General features: G+C 47.1%; 1 long non-coding RNA gene across 1 annotated transcript; it reads right to left on the reverse strand.

Moving 5' to 3' along the window:
• Positions 1-82: 82 nt before the first annotated feature.
• On the reverse strand, positions 83-3,988 carry LOC142839492 (uncharacterized). The gene is made up of 3 exons (XR_012908764.1): positions 3,783-3,988; positions 3,361-3,656; positions 83-813 (listed from the first exon to the last, which is right to left on the reverse strand). It is a non-coding gene; the product is annotated as an uncharacterized LOC142839492 (long non-coding RNA).
• Positions 3,989-11,576: the final 7,588 nt, after the last annotated feature.

The following is an 11,576-nucleotide window of genomic DNA, read 5'->3' on the forward strand; positions in this document are numbered from 1 at the left end:
ACTGCCCACTGCCTTGGGTCCTGGCTGGTACCATGCCGAGGGTACAGCAGCCTGGAGCTCCCACAGGTCCTGTCCACAATGCACTGCCCAGCCACAGGCTCACCCTGACTCTGACCAATAACGAGATTCCCAGGATGGAGAATGGTCCATCTTCTGGATGAAATTCAGATCCCTCCTTAAAAGACGTCTGTGGTCCATGCTGCCACAGAAGCCATGTTGAGGTCATGTTCTGTGCTGCAGTCAGGAACTGTGCGGAAGTCCATGATGCCTGCTGCTGCTGGCGGCCATGGGCAAGGAAGCTTCTTTTTTTTTAATTAATTAATTAATTAATTTATTTATTAGAGATTCCTGTCTCTTCCCCGCCACCGCCTCCCATATCCCTCCCCCTCCCCCAGTCAACTCCTCCTCTCTCATCAGCCTGAAGAGCAGAACGGGTTCCCTGCCCTGTGGGAAGTCCAAGGACCTCCCACCTCCATCCAGGTCTAGTAAGGTGAGCATCCAAACAGCCTAGGCTTCCACAAAGCCAGTACGTGCAGCAGGATCAAAACCCATTGCCATTGTTCTTGACTTCTCAGCAGTCCTCATTGTCCGCTATGTTCAGGGAGTCCGGTTTTATCCCAGGCTTTTTCAGACCCAGTCCAGCTGGCCTTGGTGAGTTCCCGAAAGAACATCCCCATTGTCTCAGTGTGTGGGTGCACCCCTTGCGGTCCTGAGTTCCTTGCTCGTGCTCTCTCTCCATCTGCTCCTGATTTGGACCTTGGGGTTGGCAAGGAAGCTTCTTGAAGAGCGATATGGATGGCGACAGACTCGTAACTAAGAATGAGAAACACCGAGAGCATCTGTGACAACCTCCCCCTAACCCCCATAGAGAAACAGTCCAGACAGGACGCTACCAAGGAGAGTCCTTTATTTTATTCATTTATTTATTTATTTTATTTATTTATTTATTTATTTTTGGTTTTTCGAGACAGGGTTTCTCTGTGGTTTTGGAGCCTGTCCTGCAATTAGCTCTTGTAGACCAGGCTGGTCTCGAACTCACAGAGATCCGCCTGCCTCTGCCTCCCGAGTGCTGGGATTAAAGGCGTGCGCCACCACCGCCCGGCCGAGGAGAGTCCTTTAAAACCATGATAGAGCATGCTCAAGATGGCTCTTTACAGTTGATGGCCTCTGGTGGAAGGGAGGTCAGGGTGGTGACGACAGCTTGACCGCTCCGTCTTCTTTAAGGGACTGGCCACCAGGAGTTCGACCATGCTCCGGTGAGTATATGGGCAACACAAATTAGACTTGATGTACTTTTTTTTTGGAGGGGGTGGAGCAAGGGTGGGAGGGTGGACTGGGAGGAACGGGACACAAGGGTCATCGGGGTGCACTGTATGAAATTCTAAATAACTGATAAAAAGATTATGTTGAGGGGAGAAAAGTGAACCAGGCACAATGGCTCCTGACCGTTTGCTCCTCTCTTCTCCCCTTTGTCTATTTGAGACAGGCTCTCATGTAGGCAGGACTGTGCTGGAGCTCAATACGTAGACCAGGTTGGCCTTCTGCCTCTGCCTCCAAATACTAAGAGAGAGGGGCCAGCTTATTCATAATAACAGGACATGTTTATGAAATCCTCACCGAAGTACTATCAACCTATACGTGAAATACTTGAACTATCATATGGATAAAAATGTGGGCTGGAGAGATGGCTCAGTGGTTAAGAGCACTGCCTGCCCTTCCAAAGGTCCTGAGTTTAGTTCCCAGCAACCACATGGTGGCTCACAACCATCTGTAGTAATGAGGTTTGGTGCCCTTTTCTGGCCTGTAGGCACACAGCCATACATGCAGAAAGAATACCGAGAATACTGTATACATAATAAATAAATCTTTAAAAAAATCTGAAAGTTTGGGGGTGGTGAGATGGTTCAGTGGTTACTGGACTTGCAGAGGCCCAGGTTTGGTTCCCAGCACCCACACCACGCCACTCACAACTGTAACTCAAGGTCCTAGGATCCACCACTCTCTTCTGGCCTCTGAAGGCAGCTGTTTATGTGTGGTATATGCATACACGTAATTTTTTTTAAATCTTTTTTTAAAAAAATACTGAAAGCTTGATGGGCGGTGGTGGCACATGCCTTTAATCCCAGCACTTGGGAGGCAGAGGCAGGTGGATCACTGTGAGTTCAAGGCCAGCCTGGTCTACAAGAACTAGTTCCCAGGACAGGCTCCAAAGCTACAGAGAAACCCTGTCTCGAAAAACAAAAGCAAACAAACAAAAAAACCTGAAAGCTTGACAACATGCCCTATGGGAAAACAGGTATTAGATATTACTGTGAGATCAATATAAAAACATGTCTAAGATATTTTTGATTAATAAAAAGTACAAAATAGTGTGTAGAACAGGGGTCCAGAACCTTGTAGGCCTCCAGACCTTAGCACAACAGACTTCACAATGGGAGTACCAAAATTCAGCACATAGCCCTGGTGATGGTGGTGGTACACATCTTTAATTCCAGCATTCAGGAGGCAGAGGCAGGAGGATCTCTGTGAGTTCAAGTTTAATTCAGTCTATAGAGTAAGTTCCAGAGCAGCCAGGGCTACACAAAGAAACCTTGTCCCAAAAACACAAAACGAAAGCAAAGAACAAAACCAAGCAAACAAAACAACAATAACAACAAAAACCTGATTCAGCAGGTAGCCCATACCATCAGCCAAAATGAAAACAAAGACTTAATTCCGTCAGAAATTCTTGGTTCTTGGAAAGTCTCTAAATGTACTAACCTTGCCTTTTGGCTTCTGTAGTTCCGATTCTGGCTAGCTGTTCTTGTTAACCGAAGTGTGTCAACTCAGAAGGTGATTTTTGTGTTTACAAACTCACGCTGAGAAGGCTTGAGCTACACTGGGATCCTGACCACCCAGAGTAGTAGTCAGCAGGTTAATAAAGACTTAGATCCACACTCTCCTAGTCTTCTCTAACGGATACCACACAACACATGTGTGTTATACTACCAGAACACGTCATTTCTGATTTTAACAAACATAATATTATTCTTTCATAATTTCATATATACAGTGTATTTGACCATATCCCCCCCCACTCCTCCTAGGTCCACCCTCACCTCCTCACCCCCTCTCAACTTCATGTCTTTTTTTTTTTTTAAACTAATCCATTGAGTCCGAATTGTGCTGCCCGAATTTTTGTTTTGTTTTGTTTTAGCCCTGGCTGACCTTGAGCTTCTGATTTTCCTGCCTCTGTCCTCCAGACACTGGGTCAGCAGCCGTACACCACTTTACTTCACGCAAGCTCTTCTTTGGTCTACGTCATGAGCATGGTTTAGGGAACAGACGCTATTTTCTCACAGAAAACAGAAAAAAGGTTACCTGTGGAGCCAGGTTCTTGGGCCTGTCTCAGAAAATAAAGATGTTTATCATTAGATTTTCCTCTGTCCCCAGGGTGACACGTTTCAAGGAGAACTGTCACGTGGTTTCCCATCTGGCAACCAGAATTCCCAGTGCCGCGTGGGCTGCGGGCCAGAGTTCACGGAGTCTGACAAACCAGTGGTTTTTCCCCTGCCCCTCCCAGGGCTGCTCACTGACAGTGGAAAGACGGCAGCTTGACGAAGGAGCTCGGTTTGCATCTGTCCGTGAGTGGCACCCGAGTACTGAGGATTCACGATCTGTAATCAGAGCCAGCATGCTAATTATCTCCTTATGAAAAGGAAAGAAAAGCATAAAAATAGTGTTGAAACGGCACCAGCTCCCACAGAAAACATCCCCTGCCCCCTTCATCATTTCTTGAGTACCTTGATCTTCTAGTGAGCAGGCTTGGGAGAGGAGAGGGGTTCGCAGTGTCTGGAGAAGTGGTTGTGTACCTCACTCCCGCGGCTGGGGCAAGGCTGAAGGACCCCGAGTGACCATCTCCAAAGCTTCAGATCCCACAGCGAGAGCTGCGATGCACCGTGACCGCACGCGGTTTATTTTTAAAACGTTGTCGCTCTGCATCCTTGCCAGCTGGCCCTGAGAACTCGGGTTTTATCCTGTGATATAAAACTGTGATCTTAGCTAAATGTCACAGTGCACGCGTGGGATCCCAGCACTCGGGAGACTGAGTTAGGAGGAGACTGCTGAGGGTTTGAAGTTAACCTAGTCTACATGGAAAGTCCCAGGCTAGCCTGGGCTCCAGAATGAGACCCCCCCCCCTTTTTTTTAAATGTGATTTAGGATCTCTTCTCAGCGCCTTGCTCTCTCTAACTCTCTCTGTCTCTCTTCTGCTCACCTCTATGTTCATGAAAACGCTGGGCTCTGTAGGCCAGAGTTTCTCCTTCTTAAAATTACATTTATTTATTCACTCGTGTCCGTGTGTGTGTGCACACGCATGCATGCAGGCACGCATGCTCTTGCCATGACACGTGTGGCAGTCAGAGGTCAGCTCCCAGGAACCAGTTCTCTACTTCCACCTGTGGGTCCTGGGGATTGAACTCAGATGGTCAGTTTTGGTGGACAGTGCTTTTACCCACCACGCTATCTGGCCAACCCCAGAGCTTCCTTCACTGATGGTTTAGAAAGTCTTGTGAAGCAATGAGACAGACCGTATTGATTACTATCTGGGGCTACAATCTTCTTGCTAGCACAGCTCTGACTGTCAAGTGTGGGCTGATAATGGGTTCAGAAAGTCTGGACATGTCTCCTGGTGGGGTTGCCAGAGTAAGCCATTAAAATATAGGATACAGGGTGGAGATATAGTTCAGTTGTGGAGGGTTTGCCTAGCGGGAACAAGGCCTTGAGTTTGATCCCCAGTACAGCACAGAGGGGGGAAAGGTTACAGAATATCCAGTTAAAACTTGTTTTCAGATTACAAAAAAAAAAAAAAGAAAGGAAGGAAGGAAGAAACAAACAAACAAACAAACAAACAAACTGGGCATGTAGGTGCACACCTGTGATCCTAGCATTTAGGAGGATCAAGAGTTCAACATCAGCCTATGAAACATAGCAAAACCCTGCCAGACAAGGGGAGAGAAGAGGAAGGAAGAAAAGAAGGGAAAGGAAGGAGAGGGACGAGGAGAGGTGGAGGGAGGGGAGAGAACCTTATTCCTCAGGCATTAAAAATGAACTATGAACAAGTCGAATATGAGAACCCTCACCTGGTCAGGGATGGATCTGGGGTGTGGCCATGTAACAGATCTAGGTAGCTGGAGCTGAGGGTAAATCTACTGGGGGCTTCTGAGAAATATTTTTTTAAAAATATTTATTATGGCCGGGCGGTGGTGGCGCACGCCTTTAATCCCAGCACTTGGGAGGCAGAGGCAGGCGAATCTCTGTGAGTTCGAGACCAGCTGGTTTACAAGAGCTAGTTCCAGGACAGGCTCCAAAACCACAGAGAAACCCTGTCTCGAAAAGCCAAAAAAAAAAAAATTATTATGTATACGATGTTCTGTCTGTGTGTATGCCTGCAGGCCAGAAGAGGGCACCACCAGACCTCATTACAGATGGTTGTGAATCACCATGTGGTTGCTGGAATTGAACTCAGGACCTTTGGAAGAGCAGGCAATGCTCTTAACCTCTGAGCCATCTCTCCAGCCCCAATGAGAAAGATTTTTCTCCTGTTGAAAGTCAGACTGGAAGAGGCCTAGTACATTGTGGGAAGCACTGAGTCTTCCTGCCTTCGGTAACCTCATGTGAAGATGTGTTCTTCGGAACAACAGAGGTCATCTGTCCCGAGGAAGAGAAAATCCTGATGAAGTCAGCCAGAGCAAGCCAGGTGTCTGTCTGTCAGAACTGGACTCAGCAGTTCAGAAGTTCCCTTCCCCAGACACTTTGTTCTGTGACGTAATGAACATCCTCACTGTGGGAATCACTTTCTGCTGGGCGTTCTGTTCACGAGGCTGGCAGCACCCTGAGTGATTCAGCTGACAGGAAATGGGAGCTCCGGCAGCAGGTGCTAATGGCTGTGGTGGGGCTCAGACCCTGCCGAAGGACCGCCCCCTGGTCACAGGCACAGCACTGTTCCGTGGTGAGAGCCACTGGGCCCACGGCTGCCCAATGGGTCTTTCTCAACTCCTCACACTTTAGGAATGACAGAAACTCTCCACAGACTGTGAGGGACAGCGAGAGAGGAGAGAGGAAGAGAGAGAGAGGCTTCCTCAGAGGGATTAGCTATTTTTGTTAACAGTTTTGAGTCTTCAAGGTCGCTGACAGCTTTAGAGCACAGAACTGGCTGTGCCAGGAAGTGTTAGTGAGGCAGCCGATGTTATGGGACAAATGGATGCTATTTAACAATTGTGGGTGCACGAGGAAGGGCCTTTAGCCAGGTGTTGGGGACAGTGGCCCCGAGATAGCATCAGCATCTACAGCATCTGTGCCTTTGATCACAGTGGGGACAACACCCACTGCTCGATGAGTTTTCTCCTAAACATTCGAAACATAGATAGGTGTGATCAGGTGTTCAATGAGACAGTTTTGACATGTATCTGGTGATTTTACTTTAACGTGTTTGTCATGGTTACACGCACATTTGCAGAATCCATACCGGTAACTTCATCTTTGTCTTCTTTCTCTGAAGCATCAAGAAGTTATCAGTTTCTTGTGTGTGGCTCTGGAGTTTTGTAGGCTTGGAAAAACATGCTCATATACATGGCTCTTTTGAAATGTTGTTGTTTGTTTTGTCTTAAGTGCTGAAGATGAAACCCAGGACCTGGTACATACTAGGCAAGTGAATTATATTTCTACATCTATAATTCCATTTTTTTTCTGGGCTGAGTGAGGAGAAATGGATGCATAGTACCCTTTAAAAACAAAGCAAAACATTTATTTATTATTTATTTATTTGCTTACTTATTTATTTATTTAGTGTGTGTGTGTGTGTGTGTTTGTGTGTGTGTGTGCAGTGGGTACAGAGGCCACGGAGCATGTGTGGAGGACAACCTGCAGAAGTTGGTCCTCTCCTTTCATCAAGTAGGTTCCAGGAACTGAACTCAGATTTTTCCAGCTTCCTGGCAGGCTCCCTTTCCTGCTGAAAGGCCTCCTGTTTCCACAGCCCAAGATATATAGCATATCATGGAATGGATCCATCATAGTCTATAAGCCAGGGCTGGAGAGACAGCTCAGTGATTAAGATTCTGTTGTTCTTCTAAAGGACCTGGGTTTGGTTCCCATGTTGCCTCACAGCCACCTGGAACTCCAGTCCCAGGAGAACTGGAGCTCTCTTCTGGCCTCCATGGGCTCCTGCATACATGTAGTGCATATAAACACACAGATAAACACACATACAAATAAATACAAACAAATCTTTTTTAAAAAGCCTATTAACCAACTCCTATTGACAATGTAGAGGGTATAAGCCATGCTTTCAGACTGGCCTGCTCGTTTTTGAACACTTCAAATGTTTTTGTTGTATTTTGTTTTGTTTTGTTTGGTGGGGGGTGGAGTTGAGACAGGGTTTCTCTACATAGTCCTTGCTCTCCTGGTACTCACTATGTAGACCAGGCTGACCTTAAACTCACAGAGATCTGTCTGCTTCTGCCTCCTGAGTGCTCAGATTAAAGGTGAGCACCATCACACCTAGCTATGAACACTTCAGATGTTGGTGGAACAAATAATGCTCACTCCCACTGAGGCTCCACCCAGTGTCATTCTTGGAATCAGCAGTAGAACCCAGGGGAAGAAAGAACCCAGGTAGGGTTTCCGCTTTGTAAACAGACACTGCACTTTCATTTCCTGGCTGCCCAGACATGAATAATCACACAGAAACTATACTAATCACAATGACCAATGACTCAGACATATTCCTAGCTAGGTCTTACATCTTAAATTAACCCATTTGTATTAATCTATGTATCACCACAAGGCCATGGCTTACCGGTAATATTCTGGTATCTTTCTCCTTCAGCAGTTACATGGTGTCTTCTTGATTCCACCTTCTCTCTCTCTCTCTCTCTCTCTCTCTCTCTCTCTCTCTCTCTCTCTCTCTCTCTCTCTGGATTTCCCACCTGGCTTTACTCTGCTAAGCCATTAGCCAAAATAGTTTTATTCATCAACCAATAAAAGCAAAACATATACAGAAGGACATCCCACATCCCCACTTTGCTGGCAAAGGTGCTACAGTCCCTGTGGTTTTGGAGGAGCAGGGACTACAGTGAGTTGTTCCTACACAAGAGATATCACTGGGACTGGCACCAGTAAGTGTTGCAGTGGAGGGCTGGAGAGATGGCTCAGCGGTTAGGAGCTAGCTGTTCAATTTCCGGCATCTGCATGACAGCTCACAACTGTCTGTGACTGCAGCTTCAGGGGACCTGACACCTTCACACAGACACACATGCCGGCAAAACACTAATGCACATAAAGTAAAAATAAATAAAGAGAAAAAAAGAGTTGCAGCCAAGGGCCAGGATAGGCTCAGTTGGTAGAGTGTCGTAAAATGCTAGGACACTGGACCTGGAGAGAAGGCTCAGAGGCTGTGAACCCGTGCCCGGCACCCAGTCTAGAGGTTCACAGCTGCTGGGAGGAGTGAGAAGAGGAAGGGAAAGCCAGGCCTGTAGAGTTAGGATCAGCGATGGCGGTCAGGGAGCAGCTGTAGAAAAGTGGGAAAGTGCGGAGCCCCTGGACAAGTGTGCTGGCTTCTCCTTCAGAGGGCCTGCGCTCAGTAGCCGCTTGCTCACAACCACTCTTAACTCCAGCACCAGTGGGATCCAGCGCCCTCTTCTGGCCTCTGTGGGCGCCTGCACATGCTCACACAAATGCACATACACAGAAATAGAAACACATTTTATAATAATAATGCAAGTTAAATAAAAGTTCTGAATCTAAGCCTGCTTGCCTCTTGAAAGTTCCTAGCTACAGCACAAAGGAAGTCCAGGGTAAGTGCCATCCATGCTTTGGTATTGGGGACCCCTTGTGGACAATTCAGAAAGAGCAAGGGCTCTTAGAGACAGCCTGTCAGAACCCCACCAGCAAAGTTCCCACAGGAGAAAGAAAGCCACTTGTGCTTGGTCCTGGGTCACCCAGAAAAAGCAGTGTCTAGTTGTGTGTGTGTGTGTGTGTGTGTGTGTGTGCGTGCGTGTGTGCGTGCGTGCAGGGGTAGTTTCTCTCCTACCCTGAATAATTGCCATTATTCAAGACAATAAATATAATATACTTCTAACCAAATCCTTAGAAGATTTTTTAAAGATTTTTTTTATTTGTGTGTGTGTATGTGTGTGTGTGTGCCTCATGTATACAGGTGCCCAAGGCCACAAGAGTGTGTTGGATCTCATGGAACTGGAGGTAGGGGCAGTTATGAGACAGCATAGGTGCTGGGAGCCATATCTGAAAGCAAATACTCTTAGCCACTGAGCCATCTCTCCAGACCCTTTCATACAAAATTCTACAAACTGGAACGTAAGAATTCTCATTCTTTGGCAAGCAAGATAGCACTGTGGGTAAAGACATTTGCCGTCAAATTCGATGACTTGAATTTGACCTGTTAGATTTCCAGCACCCACGTTGGTTGGCGGCTCACAACTAGCTATAAATTCTAGTTCCAGAGGATCGGATGCCCTTTTCTGACTTCCTTGAGCAGCAGGCATACATGTGCACAGACATACCTGCAAGCAAACACCCACACACATTGTCTTAGTTAGGGTTTCTATTGCTGTGAAGAGACACTGTGACCATGGCAACTCTTATAAATGAAAGCATTTAATTGCGGTGGCTTGTTTACAGTTCAGAGGTTTACTACATTATCATGGCAGGACACGGTGGTGTGCAGGCAGACATGGCGGTGTGCAGGTTGACTTGGTGCTGGAAAAGGAGCTTAGAATTCTACATCTGGACTGGCAGGCAGCAGCAGGAGTCCGTGCGTGCCACACTGGGCATAGTTTGAGCATATATGAGACCTCAAAGTTCACCTCGACAATAACACGCTTCCTCCAAGGCCACACCTCCTCACAGGGCCTCACCTCCTCACAAAGCCACACCTCCTCACAAAGCCACACCTCCTCACAAAGCCACACCTCCTCACAGGGCCTCACCTCCTCACAAAGCCACACCTCCTCACAAAGCCACACCTCCTCATAGTACCACTCACTGTGAGCTTGTGGGGGTCACGTCCATTCAAACCACCACATAAAATAAAATTCTTTAAAAATTTAAAAAGAGAACACTTGGGAGGCAGAGGCTAGTGGATCTCTGTGAGGCCAGTCTGGTCTACAGTGTGAGTTCCAGGACTGCCATGGCTGTTACACAGAAAAACCCTGTCTCAAAAAGAAAAAAAAAATGAAGGCTTTTATTTAAAGGAAAAGCCTCTGAGGGTCTCTACAAGAATCAGAGCCAAGGGCTGGAAAGATGACTCAGCAGATAGGAGAGGCTACTGCTCCTTCCAGGGACCTAGGTTCAATTCCCAGCAGCCACGCCAGAAGATCACGTCTACCCATAACATCAGGTCCAGGGGGTCTGCAGCCCTCTGGCACCTGCATGCACGTGATTCACGTGATTCACAAAAGCTCACTTAGGCACACACAGAATCACGTAAACAAGATTCCTCTTTGGCCTAGATCAGCCTTGCTAGGAATGACCAAAGATTGGGAAGCAGTGAGTAAGAGCCCGTAAGAGGTCTGCAGGGGGTAGCGACGGGAATCTAGGGAAACAAGTCCTGGAACGTTGATGACTGTGGTTTTGGGAGCCTGCCACTGCTGAGGAATGTTTTAGCGTGGTGTGGACACAAACAACTGATAAAAACAGCTTCTCCCTTAGAGGGAAGGCCCTGTCTGCCTAGGTAGCTCAGAGGTCCCGCCTAGGGCTGAGCACCCAACGGTCACCCGTTGCTCTCAGCACTGATGCCAGGTGCTAACTCGATGCGTTAACTCTGCGCACTGCAAAGAGAAGATTCTCTGGCCAAGACCGAGACTAGTCTATGGGTATGAACGTATTTAGAAGGTTGTTTGGTACAATGTCCATTCTGTAAAACCACAACAGTTGTAGGTTCCCTGCAAGGCCTAAAACCTTCTAAGCTATAGGCTTTTGACTAGATTTACAAAACCAGCTGTGAATTCTCTCCCGTGAAGAAGGCCTCAAATCCAAGCAGCGGTTGGTTACCCCCATTACGATCACGCCACTATGACACCAGTGGGCACATCTTGCCCAGGAAGTCAGTTTTTAGCATTCAATGCTCACCATTTGGTAATAATTTTTCCCCAGCAGCCTACACAGTGCCTTCTGGTACTATGAAAGCCAATCAGTAGGAAAGAAACCTTTAGGCCATCAAGTCACAGCCTCATTGCTCTTTTTATATTGTAATTTTCATTTATTTATTTGACAGTGGTTCTGGGGATGAAATTCAAGCCTTTGTACATGTGATGTAACCACTATACTAACTGAACAACACCCCAGGCCTGTTTTGTTGTTTTGAGTCAGACTGACTGGCTAGCCTGGTACTGACTATGTAGCCCAACCTGGCCTCTAAGTTTTTAAAAATCTCCTGCCTCAGTTTCCAGAGTACTGGGATTAGAGATGTGTACCATTCTCTCTCTCTCTCTCTCTCTCTCTCTCTCTCTCTCTCTCTCTCTCTCTCTCTCTGTCTTTCTCTCTCCCTCTCTTTTGTTTCTTCAAGACAGGGTTTCTCTGTG

The sequence above is a fragment of the Microtus pennsylvanicus genome, chromosome 21, assembly GCF_037038515.1.
Source record: "Microtus pennsylvanicus isolate mMicPen1 chromosome 21, mMicPen1.hap1, whole genome shotgun sequence".
In the NCBI taxonomy this organism is placed as follows: domain Eukaryota; kingdom Metazoa; phylum Chordata; class Mammalia; order Rodentia; family Cricetidae; genus Microtus; species Microtus pennsylvanicus.